Here is an 18676-nt window from a genome sequence, read left to right as displayed (position 1 = left end):
TTATACTCTCATGGGCCCGCTGTTTGCACCCGTAGAATCTAAGCTTGATCTCGGCTGAGGTGCGGGTATCAAAGGTGTCCTTCAGCCGGGTTAGTATCCCTGCGACAGTCCTCCCCCCAGGTGGCCAGGACTTTACCTCCCTTCGGGCTGCTCCGGTTAATTGGGCCACCAGGATGCTCACTTTTTGCTCTTCTGTGAGGGAGTACACCTGGAAGAGGCTATCCAGCCTTTCTCTAAAGTCCTGCAGGGTATGTGACTCCCCTGAGTACTGGGGTAGCCAGGCTGCCCCCGGGATATAGGGCATGGTGAAAGGCATGACCGCGACAGCGGTGGCGCTGGCGGGGGTTGAAGCGGTGAAGCTCTCCTCCGTATCCGACATCCTTCTCCCCCCTAGTGGACCGTGGCCTACCTTGCGATGATCCTCTTCCGTAGGCCGCGGCTCCGCAGTGGATCGTCAGGGTTGAGGACCTTCCGTCGCGCTCCGGTGACGTCGGCGTCTGCTGGGCTCCTTCCAGGACCTTACGCAACGTCCGGACGTGAGGCGGGGCTTCAGTTCTCGCGGGCTTTTTGGAGTCCACGCCCCTCTTCTTCCCGCGCGGCGTCCTCAATATGGCGTCCAACGGCGGGAAAACTCCACGGATGGCGGGAAGAAGGCTGAAGATGGCGCCGGATGGTGGGAATCTTCACAGATGGCGGGAAGAAGGCTGAAAATGGCGCCGGATGGCAGGAATCTTCACCACAGGTGAGTTTGAAAGTCTCTTTTTCAGGCACGCAGTACCCGGTGGTTGCGGGCACGAAATCCTGCCGAATACGCCAAAGTTGACGCGCCCCTGGGCCTGCTGTGTCGCGCAGCGTCTCGCACTCGGGGGCTTACCCGGAACCGGATCAGATGAGGGTTGTAGTCTCCGAGTGGCGGGGACCCGGTCCATGCCCAGGGAGTCAAACTCAGTGTGTGGCAGTCTTGATAGGTGTTATTTGAGTGTCGACTACGCCACCCGTTGATTTGCAGCTATGGAGCTGCCGCTGCAGGGCAGACCGCTGAGGCCGATGTAGAATTGTGCAGCGTGATAGTATAACCCCCAACGGGAGGGGTATGGCCTCAGGGCAGCCGACGTGGAAGATGGGGGTAGCAGGAACCACTCAGAGACGGTGCGGTGTAATTCAGGGTCTTTACTGGTAACAACGATAGACCCTCCCGGAGTACTTGCTAGCGAACGGGGCCTGGTCAGTCCTTGAGCAGATGGGATCTCCCCTGGCCAGGCGGAGTTGTAGGCCTCCCAAACTGACTGTACTCTTCTGGCTACCTTGCTAGAAGCGGATATAAGTAGCCCACGTCCCTGAGTGTGCCGTGTGGTGCTCACCCGTATGGCCGGTGACTCGGGGCCTTCTAATGGCTTCCGCTCCACGTTGGCGGTGCTGGTCCCACGCGTGTGACCTTGCCTTCGGGTTTCTGGGCCTGAGGACCTGAAATCCCCTGCCGGTCGGCTTCTGCTGCTGGGTAAGAGTTAGTCCCCACAGCCTCGGACGCCGGGTCCGGTAAGAAAGCTTCTCAGTCAGGGCGAGCTCTGCAGCTGCCAGCCCCTGACTCATAGTAGTATTGCTCCCACTGAGCTTCTGCTGTTTCTTCCTATGACTGTTTCTTGTCTCTGCTTCTTCTCTACTCCTAACCCTGCCTCAGCCCCGGGTTTATATAGGGGAAGTTCTTCCCCTCCCAAGACTGGGCAGGAGGTGTGGCATGCACAGGATCCCTGACCAAAGGACCTCCCACCTGCTCTCAGACATAACATTACATTACTGTGGAAACCAGACCCCTGGGGTGCCACATGTGCGCTTGTGAAAAAAGGAATGGAAAAAAGGCATAGAGGAGAGTGACCCCTGCTGGTGGAAGTAAGAAAAAGCAAAAGCCTACAGCACCTGGTATTCCCAGGCGGTCTCCCATCCAAGTACTAACCAGGCCCAACCCTGCTTATAATGCGAGATCAGACAAGATCAGGTGTGTTCAGGGTGGTGTGGCCATAGGCAGAGACAGGCTTCTCACTTGCTGCTTTTCTACTTTGACGTCCGGTTGCCAGCTGCCCTTTCCAGTGCTTAGTAAGACAAGGTGCTTTTGTGCTTTCCTTTCTCTTCACTTTTTTGCTGGCTCCTTAAAAAGGTCTTGTAGACAGAACGCCCCGCTCAGAGCCGCTGAGCTCACTGATCGCCTGCCGCGCTGTCGACGGAACGTCAGCGTCGCGGCCAATGCCACAGGCCGGGAGCAGCGGCGAGACTCACCGGTAGACCTGGGTAGGGTGAGTAGTGCGCGGTTAGTTGCTTTCTAATAGCCTGCAGCCGGGGATTAACTTTTAATGAAAGGGAGCAACCCTTTTGACTGTCTGCAGCGCGCCGTACCTAGGAAGCGCACACTCACACACAGCGAGTATGCACAAGTTGCTCGCACGAGACCACATTCCCTATTTGCACCTGCAGCTTTTCCGCCACCATGCGTCAGACTCTCCTGCCTCTCTTATTATTATTTCAGGGCCTTAGCAGGAACCACCCCCTCAATTCCCTCCTGCTCCTTCCTAGCACTGAGGTTAGCTCCTGGGCAGCTGTCTGATTGGGTTAGTTACACAAGCTTCTTTGAAGAAGAAGACGTTACTTCTGCTGGCCCTCGTTAGGCGGTCGCCCTCTAAAACCATCCCCTGGGCAGTTGCTGAAAGCCTGGCCCCTTCACAGCGCGAGATGCTTTTAACGCCATCATTTGCATACGGCCGGCTGCGGTGTCAATAAGCACTCCTAGCCGTGGCAAGGAGCTCGGTGTGAGGCCTGGTAGAGGCGGCGGGGTTGCGTCCTTATCTTAGAGGTCTTGGGAGGCTTGGGACTTCCAGCCTCTACTTTACGTAAGGTCGGTGTCCAGCAAGGCGCCACTCCATGCTAGCCGAGCTGCGCAAGATGGCAAAACGTCATCAAAATTGTGTACAATACCTGGTGTTCTCAGGAGGTGTCCCAACCAAGTATTTCCGAACCCATCTCTGCTTTGCTTCTGAGATGGGACGTATCCAAGGTGGTATGGCCAGTAGACGCTGCTTGGCCCATCGACCGGCCAGCCTTCCTCAGGCTTGCGTGGGGACGAGAACTCTGGCCGTTCTGGGGCGGTCTCCGAAGGACCGATGCATAGGCTGTGCCGTCCCTATAGGTGTTGTTTGTTGAGCAATGAAACACCTGCTGCATCAGATGTGTTTAAAAATGGCTCGGAGTAGGGTCTCCTGCAGGCTAAACCGTTCATCGCGGGGATGTGACAGAAAGAGCAAGCTGGACCAACAACTTGGGGTGGAGCGAAACGCCCAGGAGTGAATGAAGGAAGAGGGTGAGATGGTTGCGAGTGAATTTGAGCTGCTCTTCGGGGGGGTCGTGTGGCCTGCAAAGGTGTTTTGCTTGGGTTGTGTTGTAAACTGGCCTCCAGGTCAGCGGTGGTTGCCTCCAGTCATGCGGGAGTCGCTGGTCCTGGTGAAAAGAAGCCTAGTATTAAAAGTAAATAAGCAACAATGCTGGAGGCCCACGGTGATGAGAAGGATGCTGGTATTTTGCAAGGATTAAATAGCGCAAGAGAGAAAGCAAATGAAAAGAAGAAAGGAGCATGTTTGCGCTTGTGAAAAAAGGAATGGAAAAAAGGCATAGAGGAGAGTGACCCCTGCTTGTGGAAGAAAGAAAAAGCAAAAGTCTACAGCACCTGGTATTCCCAGGTGGTCTCCCATCCAAGTGCTAACCAGGTCCAACCCTGCTTAGATTCCAAGATCAGACGAGATCGGGTGTGTTCAGGGTGGTGTGGCCGTAGGCAGAGACAGGCCTCTCACTTGCTCCTTTTCTACTTTGACGTCCGGTTGCCGGCTGCCCTTTCCAGTGCTTAGTAAGACAAGGTGCTTTTGTGCTTTCCTTTCTCTTCACTTTTTTGCTGGCTCCTTAAAAAGGTCTTGTAGACAGAACGCCCCGCTCACAGCCGCTGAGCTCACTGATCGGCTGCCGCGCTGTCGACGGAACGTCAGCGTCGCGGCCAATGCCACAGGCCGGGAGCAGCGGCGAGACTCACCGGTAGACCTGGGTAGGGTGAGTAGAGCGCGGTTAGTTGCTTTCTAATAGCCTGCAGCCGGGGATTAACTTTTAATGAAAGGGAGCAACCCTTTTGACTGTCTGCAGCGCGCCGTACCTAGGAAGCGCACACTCACACACAGCGAGCATGCACAAGTTGCTCGCACGAGACCACATTCCCTATTTGCACCTGCAGCTTTTCCGCCACCATGCGTCAGACTCTCCTGCCTGTCTTATTATTATTTCAGGGCCTTAGCAGGAACCACCCCCTCAATTCCCTCCCGCTCCTTCCTAGCACTGAGGTTAGCTCCTGGGCAGCTGTCTGATTGGGTTAGTTACACAAGCTTCTTTGAAGAAGAAGACGTTACTTCTGCTGGCCCTCGTTAGGCGGTCGCCCTCTAAAACCATCCCCTGGGCAGCTGCTGAAAGCCTGGCCCCTTTGTAGCACCCTGAGGATTCGGCTGCTACAGGGGTATTGCACCTCAACCAGAGGTGTGATATTCCACTCCCGGGTAAGGATGGAGTGTGGAACTGAGCTCAGAAGGCTGCATGCACTACACACATCCCATTTCCGGAGGGCAGACCAACGGTACTCCCACTTAGAAATGTGCAGGTACGACCGAGTCTGTCCTTGGCTGGAGTGGGAGGGGGGTGGACCATCCCAGTAGTGTAGGGGCAGATAGGGGGAGCAGCCTGGGTAAGGTTAGGAGCTCATTGGGTGCTGGTCACCTGAGCTCACACATAGAGGGAGTATATAAGGTGGGCACCATCTAAGATCAGGGTCAGTCAGCCAGTCTTTGCAGAGGAAGAGAGCAGAAGAGCAGAGCAGCCCCAGGCCAAGAGAGAGAGAGAGGAGAAAGAAAGACCCAGAGGGGGAGAAAGAAGGAACTCTGAGAGCCCAAAATAAATCAAAGGGTGAAGAGTTGGCAACAGGGTACCGGATCCCAAGCTGGCAGAGGCTACAGCACACCTTAGCCAGGAACCGGAGGTCGTGGGCAGGATCGATCTGCCACGATCACCCACTAAATCCACCCAGAAGGCAGACCAGGAATAGGGTCAGGGAACCCAGAGACAAGGGTTTACCACCAAGAGGCCCGAGGGAGCCGGACATAGGTGGATCCCTGGTGGGGAAGGCCAGAGACGAGGACAAGACAGAAAGGGAGCTCAGAACCACGCTCCGGAACTACTTGGGGGTTGGCCGAGTCCAGGACCTGGTGGACGCAGCACGGCTCGGGTGGTCACTCAAGGCCGGAGTGACCGGTACAAAAACAGCAGTAAGTAAACAAACCCTGAACTGCACAGCCCGACTCTGACTCTCATTACCATCCTCACTGCACCTCCACAACCACCATCCTCTGCACCTGACCCCCTGAGGCTATACCCCTCCCGTTGGGGGTTATACTACCTGGGCTGCACAAACACCATCAGCCTCAGCGGACCCTGCTGCAGCGGCAGCCGAAGTGACCGCAATTCAACGGGTGGCGTAGTCGACATAAAGAACTTTAGTAACATCAGTAAGGACTGCCACACACTGAGCTTGACACCCTGGGCACGGACCGGGTCACAGCCACTCGGAGACTACAACCCCCATCTGATCCGGCTCCGGGTATCCCCAACAACACTGGCCCAGGGGGCGCGTCAACTTTGGCGTAGTCGGCAGGATAACGTGCCCGCAACACCCGGGTACTGCGTGCCTGAAGAAAAGAACAAGTTTACCTCAAAAAGAAGTCTCCCGCCGGTCCCGGAGGGTCCCCGCCATCGGACTCCATCACAGATCGATTCCCGCCGGTTGTCCGCCATTAACAGCTTTTTCCCGCCATCTGCAGAGTTTCCCGCCACTGGGAGACGATTCCCGCCATTTCCGAAGATTTCCCGCCTTGGAAGAGCGGACGCCATTATGGGCGTGCCAGAGGGTGGCAAGAGGCCGCCTCCCATCGTGGGCCAGGACCGAAAATGGCGCCAAAAGTGGAAACCGCCCCCACCAACAGAGACTGTGATGCTAGAGGTGTCTGTCAGCGTGAAAGAACTGCCCCTGGAGCTGACAATCACCAAGTGGCCCCGGGACCGCCCTCGAAGTGGGAGGACTGAGAACAAGAGAACAAAGATGGGTGTCGCCTGGAGCAGTCTGGAGAGAGCGCACCCGGAGACAAGAAGCCTGGAGCAGAGTCCAGAAAGAGCCTACCCGGAGATGGAGGGAGAGCCAGGCAGCACCGACCCAGTGGTCAGGAGCCTGATGCGGGCCGCCACTCCAGGCAGCACCGACCCAGTGGTCAGGAGCCTGTTGCCGGTCGCCACTCCAGAAGGCCTGCTGGAGACAACGGGAGGAGAGCAGAGCAGCACCGACCTGTTGGTCAGGAGCCTGCTAGAAGCAACGACCCCACTAGGCTTAGTGGAGGTCTTGGCACAGCTCCCCCGAGATCGGGAGTGTGCACAGACTGCGCTGGAGGGCCTCGCACGGAGGATGGCCCGGGTGCAGCGAGAGACGTTAGCAGAATGGAGCCGTGAGATGGCCCAGCAGACAAGAACCCGTCAGCGGAGCACGCCACCCGAGACGAGGAGACAGACCGCCTCTGAGGATGGCGCAGGAGGACTGAAGGCCGGAGACGGCGCCGAGAAGGGAGCCGAACGAATGGAGGCAGGTAAAGGGGACGTCTATACCCCGAGCCGGGAAACCGCGTGCCTGCCCCAGCTCCCCGTCGCAGAGCCCGAAGTATCCCCTGCCGTGCCCGTCGCTGCAACGTCACCGCCGCAGACTAGGCCTCAAACGGAAGCCGCGACCCCTGTGACGTCACACGCTTCGACCCCGAGCGTGACCAAGCAGGAAGTACCATCGGCCTGGTCGCAAGGCCTAGTACCCCCGGGCGACGCAATACCAACAGCGCCCCCTACCTCCGCGGAGCCCCCGGCCTGGTCGCAGGGCCAAGTAACACAGGGCGCCGCCGTTCTTACGGTGCCCTTTACTTTCAAGGTGCCCCAAGCCTGGTCGCAAGGCCTGGTCGACCCGGGCGCCGCTACCATCAACGCGCCCTCAACATCTAGAGTGCCGCACCTGGGTGAAAATCTATTTGCCCAGCATACGTGCCCGGACGGGTCTGAAACTGAAACTGTCCACAAAGAAAGAGCAGGAGGACGCCGTCGTTGAGTACGGTAGAGTAGAGACTGTATATAGTTGCCCGTCGGGGCACAGTGAACCGTTGCTGCTAATATAGTCCCCGTTGGGACCAGAGAACTGAACTGTTCCAGTGTGTCCCATTTCCCCACTGACCGAGGACTGAGAGCGGTCAATCCTCCCTAATACCTGGCCGAGGACTGAGAGCGGCCATATTCCCTTGTATATAGTTGCGCTTCCTAAGGCGCCCCCTACTGGTTTTATAGGAAAACCATTTTCTTAAAGAAACTGTTGCACTTTACCCGGTCACAAGTTGCACCGTGACCGGAGGTACCAGAAACAAGAATGTTTATATGAAAAGTTTATGCTGCTGATACTGTTTTATATGTTTTATATGTTTATGTTTATGAAAAAATTGTATGTTTTGGTGTTTTTTATATCTTACAGCCCGAGGACGTGCTGTGATTTACCAGGGGGGAATGTAGCACCCTGAGGATTCGGCTGCTACAGGGGTATTGCACCTCAACCAGAGGTGTGATATTCCACTCCCGGGTAAGGATGGAGTGTGGAACTGAGCTCAGAAGGCTGCATGCACTACACACATCCCATTTCCGGAGGGCAGACCAACGGTACTCCCACTTAGAAATGTGCAGGTACGACCGAGTCTGTCCTTGGCTGGAGTGGGAGGGGGGTGGACCATCCCAGTAGTGTAGGGGCAGATAGGGGGAGCAGCCTGGGTAAGGTTAGGAGCTCATTGGGTGCTGGTCACCTGAGCTCACACATAGAGGGAGTATATAAGGTGGGCACCATCTAAGATCAGGGTCAGTCAGCCAGTCTTTGCAGAGGAAGAGAGCAGAAGAGCAGAGCAGCCCCAGGCCAAGAGAGAGAGAGAGGAGAAAGAAAGACCCAGAGGGGGAGAAAGAAGGAACTCTGAGAGCCCAAAATAAATCAAAGGGTGAAGAGTTGGCAACAGGGTACCGGATCCCAAGCTGGCAGAGGCTACAGCACACCTTAGCCAGGAACCGGAGGTCGTGGGCAGGATCGATCTGCCACGATCACCCACTAAATCCACCCAGAAGGCAGACCAGGAATAGGGTCAGGGAACCCAGAGACAAGGGTTTACCACCAAGAGGCCCGAGGGAGCCGGACATAGGTGGATCCCTGGTGGGGAAGGCCAGAGATGAGGACAAGACAGAAAGGGAGCTCAGAACCACGCTCCGGAACTACTTGGGGGTTGGCCGAGTCCAGGACCTGGTGGACGCAGCACGGCTCGGGTGGTCACTCAAGGCCGGAGTGACCGGTACAAAAACAGCAGTAAGTAAACAAACCCTGAACTGCACAGCCCGACTCTGACTCTCTTTACCATCCTCACTGCACCTCCACAACCACCATCCTCTGCACCTGACCCCCTGAGGCTATACCCCACCCGTTGGGGGTTATACTACCTGGGCTGCACAAACACCATCAGCCTCAGCGGACCCTGCTGCAGCGGCGGCCGAAGTGACCGCAATTCAACGGGTGGCGTAGTCGACATAAAGAACTTTAGTAACATCAGTAAGGACTGCCACACACTGAGCTTGACACCCTGGGCACGGACCGGGTCACAGCCACTCGGAGACTACAACCCCCATCTGATCCGGCTCCGGGTATCCCCAACAACACTGGCCCAGGGGGCGCGTCACCTTCACAGCGCGAGATGCTTTTAACGCCATCATTTGCATACGGCCGGCTGTGGGGTCAATAAGCACTCCTAGCCGTGGCAAGGAGCTCGGTGTGAGGCCTGGTAGAGGCGGCGGGGTTGCGTCCTTATCTTAGAGGTCTTGGGGGGCTTGGGAGGCTTGGGACTTCCAGCCTCTACTTTACGTAAGGTCGGTGTCCAGCAAGGCGCCACTCCATGCTAGCCGAGCTGGGCAAGATGGCAAAACGTCATCAAAATTGTCTACAATACCTGGTGTTCTCAGGAGGTGTCCCAACCAAGTATTTCCGAACCCATCTCTGCTTTGCTTCCGAGATCGGACGTATCCAAGGTGGTATGGCCAGTAGACGCTGCTTGGCCCATCGCCCGGCCAGCCTTCCTCAGGCTCGCGTGGGGACGAGAACTCTGGCCGTTCTGGGGCGGTCTCCGAAGGACCGATGCATAGGCTGTGCCGTCCCTATAGGTGTTGTTTGTTGAGCAATGAAACACCTGCCGCATCAGATGTGTTTAAAAATGGCTCGGCGCAGGGTCTCCTGCAGGCTAAACCGTTCATCGCGGGGATGTGACAGAAAGAGCAAGCTGGACCCGCAACTTGGGGTGGAGCGAAACGCCCAGGAGTGAATGAAGGAAGAGGGTGAGATGGTTGCGAGTGAATTTGAGCTGCTCTTCGGGGGGGTCGTGTGGCCTGCAAAGGTGTTTTGCTTGGGTTGTGCTGTAAACTGGCCTCCAGGTCAGCGGTGGTTGCCTCCAGTCATGCGGGAGTCGCTGGTCCTGGTGAAAAGAAGCCTAGTATTAAAAGTAAATAAGCAACAATGCTGGAGGCCCACGGTGATGAGAAGGATGCTGGTATTTTGCAAGGATTAAATAGAGAGAAAGCAAATGAAAAGAAGAAAGGAGCATGTGTGCGCTTGTGAAAAAAGGAATGGAAAAAAGGCATAGAGGAGAGTGACCCCTGCTTGTGGAAGTAAGAAAAAGCAAAAGCCTACAGCACCTGGTATTCCCAGGGGGTCTCCCATCCAAGTACTAACCAGGCCCAACCCTGCTTAGATTCCAAGATCAGGCGAGATCGGGTGTGTTCAGGTTGGTGTGGCCGTAGGCAGAGACAAGCCTCTCACTTGCTGCTTTTCTACTGTGACGTCCGGTTGCCGGCTGCCCTTTCCAGTGCTTAGTAAGACAAGGTGCTTTTGTGCTTTCCTTTCTCTTCACTTTTTTGCTGGCTCCTTAAAAAAGTCTTGTAGACAGAACGCCCCGCTCAGAGCCGCTGAGCTCACTGATCGGCTGCCGCGCTGTCGACGGAACGTCAGCGTCGCGGCCAATGCCACAGGCCGGGAGCAGCGGCGAGACTCACCGGTAGACCTGGGTAGGGTGAGTAGAGCGCGGTTAGTTGCCTTCTAATAGCCTGCAGCCGGGGATTAACTTTTAATGAAAGGGAGCAACCCTTTTGACTGTCTGCAGCGCGCCGTACCTAGGAAGCGCACACTCACACACAGCGAGCATGCACAAGTTGCTCGCACGAGACCACATTCCCTATTTGCACCTGCAGCTTTTCCGCCACCATACGTCAGACTCTCCTGCCTCTCTTATTATTATTTCAGGGCCTTAGCAGGAACCACCCCCTCAATTCCCTCCCGCTCCTTCCTAGCACTGAGGTTAGCTCCTGGGCAGCTGTCTGATTGGGTTAGTTACACAAGCTTCTTTGAAGAAGAAGACGTTACTTCTGCTGGCCCTCGTTAGGCGGTCGCCCTCTAAAACCATCCCCTGGGCAGCTGCTGAAAGCCTGGCCCCTTCACAGCGCGAGATGCTTTTAACGCCATCATTTGCATACGGCCGGCTGCGGGGTCAATAAGCACTCCTAGCCGTGGCAAGGAGCTCGGTGTGAGGCCTGGTAGAGGCGGCGGGGTTGCGTCCTTATCATAGAATCATAGAATCATAGAATGGTAGAGTTGGAAGGGACCTCCTGGGTCATCTGGTCCAACTCCCTGCTCAAAGCAGGATTCACTAGATCATCTCAGACAGATGTCTGTCCAGCCTCTGTTTGAAGACGTCCATTGAAGGGGAACTCACCACCTCTCGTGGCAGCCTGTTCCACTCATTAATCACCCTAACTGTCAAAAAGTTTTTTCTAATATCTAATCTGTGTCTCCTCCCATTTAGTTTCATCCCATTGCTTCTAGTCTTTCCTTGTGCAAATGAGAATAAAGATGATCCTTCTACAATGTGACAGCCCTTGACATATTTGTAGACAGCTATTAAGTCTCCTCTCAGTCTTCTTTTTTGCAAGCTAAACATTCCCAAATCCTGCAACCGTTCCTCATAGGACATGGTTTGCAGACCAGTCACCATTCTGGTCGCTCTTCTCTGAACTTGCTCCAGTTTGTCTATGTCTTTTTTAAAATGTGGTGCCCAAAACTGTACACAGTATTCCAGATGAGGTCTGACCAAAGAGGAGTAAAGACCGATAATGACTTCACGTGATCTAGACTGTATGCTTCTGTTAATACATCCCAGAATTGTATTTGCCTTTTTTGCTGCTGCATCACACTGTTGACTCATGTTCAGTCTATGATCTATTAGTATACCTAAGTCTTTTTCACATGTACTGTTGCTTAGCTCTATTCCTCCCATTCTGTATATGCTTTTTTCATTTTTATTGCCCAGATGTAGTACTTTGCATTTTTCCCTGTTAAAAACCATTCTGTTGGTTGCTGCCCACTGCTCCAGTTTATTTAGGTCTTTTTGAATCCTCTCTCTCTCTCTTCTCTAGTATTAGCTATCCCTCCTAGCTTTGTGTCATCAGCAAATTTAATCAGTTTACCCTCAATTCCTTCATCTAAATCATTAATAAAGATGTTGAACAATACAGGTCCCAGGACGGAGCCCTGTGGTACCCCACTTGAGACATTCATCCAGCTGGATGTGAAGCCATTTACAACCACCCTTTGAGTCCGATCACTAAGCCAGTTATGAATCCACCTAACAGTTGCCTGGTCCATTGCATACTTGGTCATTTTGTCAATAAGGATGGTGTGAGATACTTTGTCAAATGCTTTGCTGAAGTCAAGATATACTATATCTACAGCATTTCCCTGATCCACCCAGTCAGTGATTCTGTCATAGAAGGAAATTAAGTTAGTCTGACATGACTTGTTAGTTACAAACCCATGCTGACTCTGGTTAATCACTTCATTCTTATCCATGTACTTACATACATGTTGTTTAATAATTTGTTCAAAGATCTTTCCTGGTATAGAAGTCAGACTCACCGGCCTATAGTTCCCTGGGTCCACCTTCTTCCCCTTTTTGAAGATAGGAACAACATTTGCTCTTCTCCAGTCTTCTGGGACTTCTCCTGTTCTCCAAGAATTTTCAAAGATTATGGAGAGTGGTTCTAAAATTTCTTCTACGATCTCCTTCAGTACTCTGGGGTGTAATTCATCTGGACCTGGAGACTTGAACTCATTTATGTTAGCTAAATATTCCCTCACAAGCTTTCTGTTTACAGATAACTTGGATTCCTCTATTCCTTTAAAAGGACAGTGAAGATCAGTTGATGTTACATTTTCTTTCTGAGGGAAAACAGATGCAAAATAGGAATTAAAAAGTTCGGCCTTCTCAACATCCTCTCTTACCATTTCTCCATTTTCATCCTGTAAAAATCCTATAGCATCTTTGACTTTTCTTTTACTTTTGACATACCCCCAAAATCCTTTTTTATTGCTTTTGACATCTCTTGCAAGCCTTAATTCATTGTCAGCTTTAGCTAACCTGATACGTGCCCTGCAGGATCTGCAGACTGCATTATAATCTTCTTTAGATATGCCTCCATCTTTCCATTTAATAAACATTTCTTTCTTTCTTTTTAGCATGTGTTTAAGTTCTGTGTTCATCCATCCTGGTTTCCTTAAATGCTTCCCATTCTTCCTACTTTTCGGGATTGTTAACGATTGTGCTTTGAGAATCTCATTTTTAAAAATTTCCCATCCTTCCTGGACATTTTTGTCCTTAAGGACATCCAGCCATTGGATCCCTCCTATTCTCTTTCTGAGTCTCTTAGAGGTCTTGGGGGGCTTGGGAGGCTTGGGACTTCCAGCCTCTACTTTACGTAAGGTCGGTGTCCAGCAAGGCGCCACTCCATGCTAGCCGAGCTGGGCAAGATGGCAAAACGTCATCAAAATTGTCTACAATACCTGGTGTTCTCAGGAGGTGTCCCAACCAAGTATTTCCGAACCCATCTCTGCTTTGCTTCCGAGATCGGACGTATCCAAGGTGGTATGGCCAGTAGACGCTGCTTGGCCCATCGCCCGGCCAGCCTTCCTCAGGCTCGCGTGGGGACGAGAACTCTGGCCGTTCTGGGGCAGTCTCCGAAGGACCGATGCATAGGCTGTGCCGTCCCTATAGGTGTTGTTTGTTGAGCAATGAAACACCTGCCGCATCAGATGTGTTTAAAAATGGCTCGGCGCAGGGTCTCCTGCAGGCTAAACCGTTCATCACGGGGATGTGACAGAAAGAGCAAGCTGGACCCGCAACTTGGGGTGGAGCGAAACGCCCAGGAGTGAATGAAGGAAGAGGGTGAGATGGTTGCGAGTGAATTTGAGCTGCTCTTCGGGGGGGTCGTGTGGCCTGCAAAGGTGTTTTGCTTGGGTTGTGCTGTAAACTGGCCTCCAGGTCAGCGGTGGTTGCCTCCAGTCATGCGGGAGTCGCTGGTCCTGGTGAAAAGAAGCCTAGTATTAAAAGTAAATAAGCAACAATGCTGGAGGCCCACGGTGATGAGAAGGATGCTGGTATTTTGCAAGGATTAAATAGCGCAAGAGAGAAAGCAAATGAAAAGAAGAAAGGAGCATGTGTGCGCTTGTGAAAAAAGGAATGGAAAAAAGGCATAGAGGAGAGTGACCCCTGCTTGTGGAAGTAAGAAAAAGCAAAAGCCTACAGCACCTGGTATTCCCAGGCGGTCTCCCATCCAAGTACTAACCAGGCCCAACCCTGCTTAGATTCCAAGATCAGGCGAGATCGGGTGTGTTCAGGTTGGTGTGGCCGTAGGCAGAGACAAGCCTCTCACTTGCTGCTTTTCTACTTTGACGTCCGGCTGCCAGCTGCCCCTTCCATTGCTTAGTGAGACAAGGTGCTTTTGTGCTTTCCTTTCTCTTCACTTTTTTGCTGGCTCCTTAAAAAGGTCTTGTAGACAGAACGCTCCGCTCACAGCCGCTGAGCTCACTGATCGGCTGCCGCGCTGTCGACGGAACGTCAGCGTCGCGGCCAATGCCACAGGCCGGGAGCAGCGGCGAGACTCACCGGTAGACCTGGGTAGGGTGAGTAGAGCGCGGTTAGTTGCTTTCTAATAGCCTGCAGCCGGGGATTAACTTTTAATGAAAGGGAGCAACCCTTTTGACTGTCTGCAGCGCGCCGTACCTAGGAAGCGCACACTCACACACAGCGAGCATGCACAAGTTGCTCGCACGAGACCACATTCCCTATTTGCACCTGCAGCTTTTCCGCCACCATGCGTCAGACTCTCCTGCCTCTCTTATTATTATTTCAGGGCCTTAGCAGGAACCACCCCCTCAATTCCCTCCCGCTCCTTCCTAGCACTGAGGTTAGCTCCTGGGCAGCTGTCTGATTGGGTTAGTTACACAAGCTTCTTTGAAGAAGAAGACGTTACTTCTGCTGGCCCTCGTTAGGCGGTCGCCCTCTAAAACCATCCCCTGGGCAGCTGCTGAAAGCCTGGCCCCTTCACAGCGCGAGATGCTTTTAACGCCATCATTTGCATACGGCCGGCTGTGGGGTCAATAAGCACTCCTAGCCGTGGCAAGGAGCTCGGTGTGAGGCCTGGTAGAGGCGGCGGGGTTGCGTCCTTATCTTAGAGGTCTTGGGGGGGCTTGGGAGGCTTGGGACTTCCAGCCTCTACTTTACGTAAGGTCGGTGTCCAGCAAGGCGCCACTCAATGCTAGCCGAGCTGGGCAAGATGGCAAAACGTCATCAAAATTGTCTACAATACCTGGTGTTCTCAGGAGGTGTCCCAACCAAGTATTTCCGAACCCATCTCTGCTTTGCTTCCGAGATCGGACGTATCCAAGGTGGTATGGCCAGTAGACGCTGCTTGGCCCATCGCCCGGCCAGCCTTCCTCAGGCTCGCGTGGGGACGAGAACTCTGGCCGTTCTGGGGCGGTCTCCGAAGGACCGATGCATAGGCTGTGCCGTCCCTATAGGTGTTGTTTGTTGAGCAATGAAACACCTGCCGCATCAGATGTGTTTAAAAATGGCTCGGCGCAGGGTCTCCTGCAGGCTAAACCGTTCATCGCAGGGATGTGACAGAAAGAGCAAGCTGGACCCGCAACTAGGGGTGGAGCGAAACGCCCAGGAGTGAATGAAGGAAGAGGGTGAGATGGTTGCGAGTGAATTTGAGCTGCTCTTCGGGGGGGTCGTGTGGCCTGCAAAGGTGTTTTGCTTGGGTTGTGCTGTAAACTGGCCTCCAGGTTACCGGTGGTTGCCTCCAGGTCAGCGGTGGTTGCCTCCAGTCATGCGGGAGTCGCTGGTCCTGGTGAAAAGAAGCCTAGTATTAAAAGTAAATAAGCAACAATGCTGGAGGCCCACGGTGATGAGAAGGATGCTGGTATTTTGCAAGGATTAAATAGCGCAAGAGAGAAAGCAAATGAAAAGAAGAAAGGAGCATGTGTGCGCTTGTGAAAAAAGGAATGGAAAAAAGGCATAGAGGAGAGTGACCCCTGCTTGTGGAAGTAAGAAAAAGCAAAAGCCTACAGCACCTGGTATTCCCAGGCAGTCTCCTATCCAAGTACTAACCAGGCCAGGCCCAACCCTGCTGAGCTTCCGAGATCAGACGAGATCGGGCGTGTTCAGGGTGGTGTGGCCGTAGGCAGAGACAGGCCTCTCACTTGCTGCTTTTCTACTGTGACGTCCTGTTGCCGGCTGCCCTTTCCAGTGCTTAGTAAGACAAGGTGCTTTTGTGCTTTCCTTTCTCTTCACTTTTTTGCTGGCTCCTTAAAAAGGTCTTGTAGACAGAACGCCCCGCTCAGAGCCGCTGAGCTCACTGATCGGCTGCCGCGCTGTCGACGGAACGTCAGCGTCGCGGCCAATGCCACAGGCCGGGAGCAGCGGCGAGACTCACCGGTAGACCTGGGTAGGGTGAGTAGAGCGCGGTTAGTTGCCTTCTAATAGCCTGCAGCCGGGGATTAACTTTTAATGAAAGGGAGCAACCCTTTTGACTGTCTGCAGTGCGCCGTACCTAGGAAGCGCACACTCACACACAGCGAGCATGCACAAGTTGCTCGCACGAGACCACATTCCCTATTTGCACCTGCAGCTTTTCCGCCACCATACGTCAGACTCTCCTGCCTCTCTTATTATTATTTCAGGGCCTTAGCAGGAACCACCCCCTCAATTCCCTCCCGCTCCTTCCTAGCACTGAGGTTAGCTCCTGGGCAGCTGTCTGATTGGGTTAGTTACACAAGCTTCTTTGAAGAAGAAGACGTTACTTCTGCTGGCCCTCGTTAGGCGGTCGCCCTCTAAAACCATCCCCTGGGCAGCTGCTGAAAGCCTGGCCCCTTCACAGCGCGAGATGCTTTTAACGCCATCATTTGCATACGGCCGGCTGCGGGGTCAATAAGCACTCCTAGCCGTGGCAAGGAGCTCGGTGTGAGGCCTGGTAGAGGCGGCGGGGTTGCGTCCTTATCATAGAATCATAGAATGGTAGAGTTGGAAGGGACCTCCTGGGTCATCTGGTCCAACTCCCTGCTCAAAGCAGGATTCACTAGATCATCTCAGACAGATGTCTGTCCAGCCTCTGTTTGAAGACGTCCATTGAAGGGGAACTCACCACCTCTCGTGGCAGCCTGTTCCACTCATTAATCACCCTAACTGTCAAAAAGTTTTTTCTAATATCTAATCTGTGTCTCCTCCCATTTAGTTTCATCCCATTGCTTCTAGTCTTTCCTTGTGCAAATGAGAATAAAGATGATCCTTCTACAATGTGACAGCCCTTGACATATTTGTAGACAGCTATTAAGTCTCCTCTCAGTCTTCTTTTTTGCAAGCTAAACATTCCCAAATCCTGCAACTGTTCCTCATAGGACATGGTTTGCAGACCAGTCACCATTCTGGTCGCTCTTCTCTGAACTTGCTCCAGTTTGTCTATGTCTTTTTTAAAATGTGGTGCCCAAAACTGTACACAGTATTCCAGATGAGGTCTGACCAAAGAGGAGTAAAGACCGATAATGACTTCACGTGATCTAGACTGTATGCTTCTGTTAATACATCCCAGAATTGTATTTGCCTTTTTTGCTGCTGCATCACACTGTTGACTCATGTTCAGTCTATGATCTATTAGTATACCTAAGTCTTTTTCACATGTACTGTTGCTTAGCTCTATTCCTCCCATTCTGTATATGCTTTTTTCATTTTTATTGCCCAGATGTAGTACTTTGCATTTTTCCCTGTTAAAAACCATTCTGTTGGTTGCTGCCCACTGCTCCAGTTTATTTAGGTCTTTTTGAATCCTCTCTCTCTCTCTTCTCTAGTATTAGCTATCCCTCCTAGCTTTGTGTCATCAGCAAATTTAATCAGTTTACCCTCAATTCCTTCATCTAAATCATTGATAAAGATGTTGAACAATACAGGTCCCAGGACGGAGCCCTGTGGTACCCCACTTGAGACATTCATCCAGCTGGATGTGAAGCCATTTACAACCACCCTTTGAGTCCGATCACTAAGCCAGTTATGAATCCACCTAACAGTTGCCTGGTCCATTGCATACTTGGTCATTTTGTCAATAAGGATGGTGTGAGATACTTTGTCAAATGCTTTGCTGAAGTCAAGATATACTATATCTACAGCATTTCCCTGATCCACCCAGTCAGTGATTCTGTCATAGAAGGAAATTAAGTTAGTCTGACATGACTTGTTAGTTACAAACCCATGCTGACTCTGGTTAATCACTTCATTCTTATCCATGTACTTACATACATGTTGTTTAATAATTTGTTCAAAGATCTTTCCTGGTATAGAAGTCAGACTCACCGGCCTATAGTTCCCTGGGTCCACCTTCTTCCCCTTTTTGAAGATAGGAACAACATTTGCTCTTCTCCAGTCTTCTGGGACTTCTCCTGTTCTCCAAGAATTTTCAAAGATTATGGAGAGTGGTTCTAAAATTTCTTCTACGATCTCCTTCAGTACTCTGGGGTGTAATTCATCTGGACCTGGAGACTTGAACTCATTTATGTTAGCTAAATATTCCCTCACAAGCTTTCTGTTTACAGATAACTTGGATTCCTCTATTCCTTTAAAAGGACAGTGAAGATCAGTTGATGTTACATTTTCTTTCTGAGGGAAAACAGATGCAAAATAGGAATTAAAAAGTTCGGCCTTCTCAACATCCTCTCTTACCATTTCTCCATTTTCATCCTGTAAAAATCCTATAGCATCTTTGACTTTTCTTTTACTTTTGACATACCCCCAAAATCCTTTTTTATTGCTTTTGACATCTCTTGCAAGCCTTAATTCATTGTCAGCTTTAGCTAACCTGATACGTGCCCTGCAGGATCTGCAGACTGCATTATAATCTTCTTTAGATATGCCTCCCTCTTTCCATTTAATAAACATTTCTTTCTTTCTTTTTAGCATGTGTTTAAGTTCTGTGTTCATCCATCCTGGTTTCCTTAAATGCTTCCCATTCTTCCTACTTTTCGGGATTGTTAACGATTGTGCTTTGAGAATCTCATTTTTAAAAATTTCCCATCCTTCCTGGACATTTTTGTCCTTAAGGACATCCAGCCATTGGATCCCTCCTATTCTCTTTC

The 18676-nt window shown here is 52.1% G+C and overlaps 3 non-coding genes and 2 pseudogenes across 3 annotated transcripts; all 5 read right to left on the bottom strand.

Moving 5' to 3' along the window:
* Nucleotides 1-1902: 1902 nt before the first annotated feature.
* Nucleotides 1903-2021, bottom strand: LOC141267748 (5S ribosomal RNA; annotated as a pseudogene).
* Nucleotides 2022-3697: 1676 nt separating this feature from the next.
* On the bottom strand, nucleotides 3698-3816 carry LOC141267272 (5S ribosomal RNA). The gene has a single exon (XR_012321280.1). It is a non-coding gene; the product is annotated as a 5S ribosomal RNA (ribosomal RNA).
* A 6033-nt stretch (nucleotides 3817-9849) lies between these two features.
* On the bottom strand, nucleotides 9850-9968 carry LOC141266871 (5S ribosomal RNA). Its single transcript, XR_012320892.1, has one exon. It is a non-coding gene; the product is annotated as a 5S ribosomal RNA (ribosomal RNA).
* Nucleotides 9969-13790: 3822 nt separating this feature from the next.
* Nucleotides 13791-13909, bottom strand: LOC141266859 (5S ribosomal RNA). Its single transcript, XR_012320880.1, has one exon. It is a non-coding gene; the product is annotated as a 5S ribosomal RNA (ribosomal RNA).
* Nucleotides 13910-15616: 1707 nt separating this feature from the next.
* On the bottom strand, nucleotides 15617-15740 carry LOC141267341 (5S ribosomal RNA; annotated as a pseudogene).
* Between the last annotated feature and the right edge of the window lie 2936 nt (nucleotides 15741-18676).

The sequence above is a fragment of the Phyllobates terribilis genome, unplaced genomic scaffold (genome assembly GCF_046119375.1).
Source record: "Phyllobates terribilis strain yellow unplaced genomic scaffold, ASM4611937v1 Scaffold_4__5_contigs__length_816908805, whole genome shotgun sequence".
NCBI classification, from domain to species: Eukaryota; Metazoa; Chordata; class Amphibia; order Anura; family Dendrobatidae; genus Phyllobates; species Phyllobates terribilis.
The sequence above is the reverse complement of the archived record's forward strand: the minus strand, read 5'-3'. Positions and strand labels throughout refer to the sequence as shown.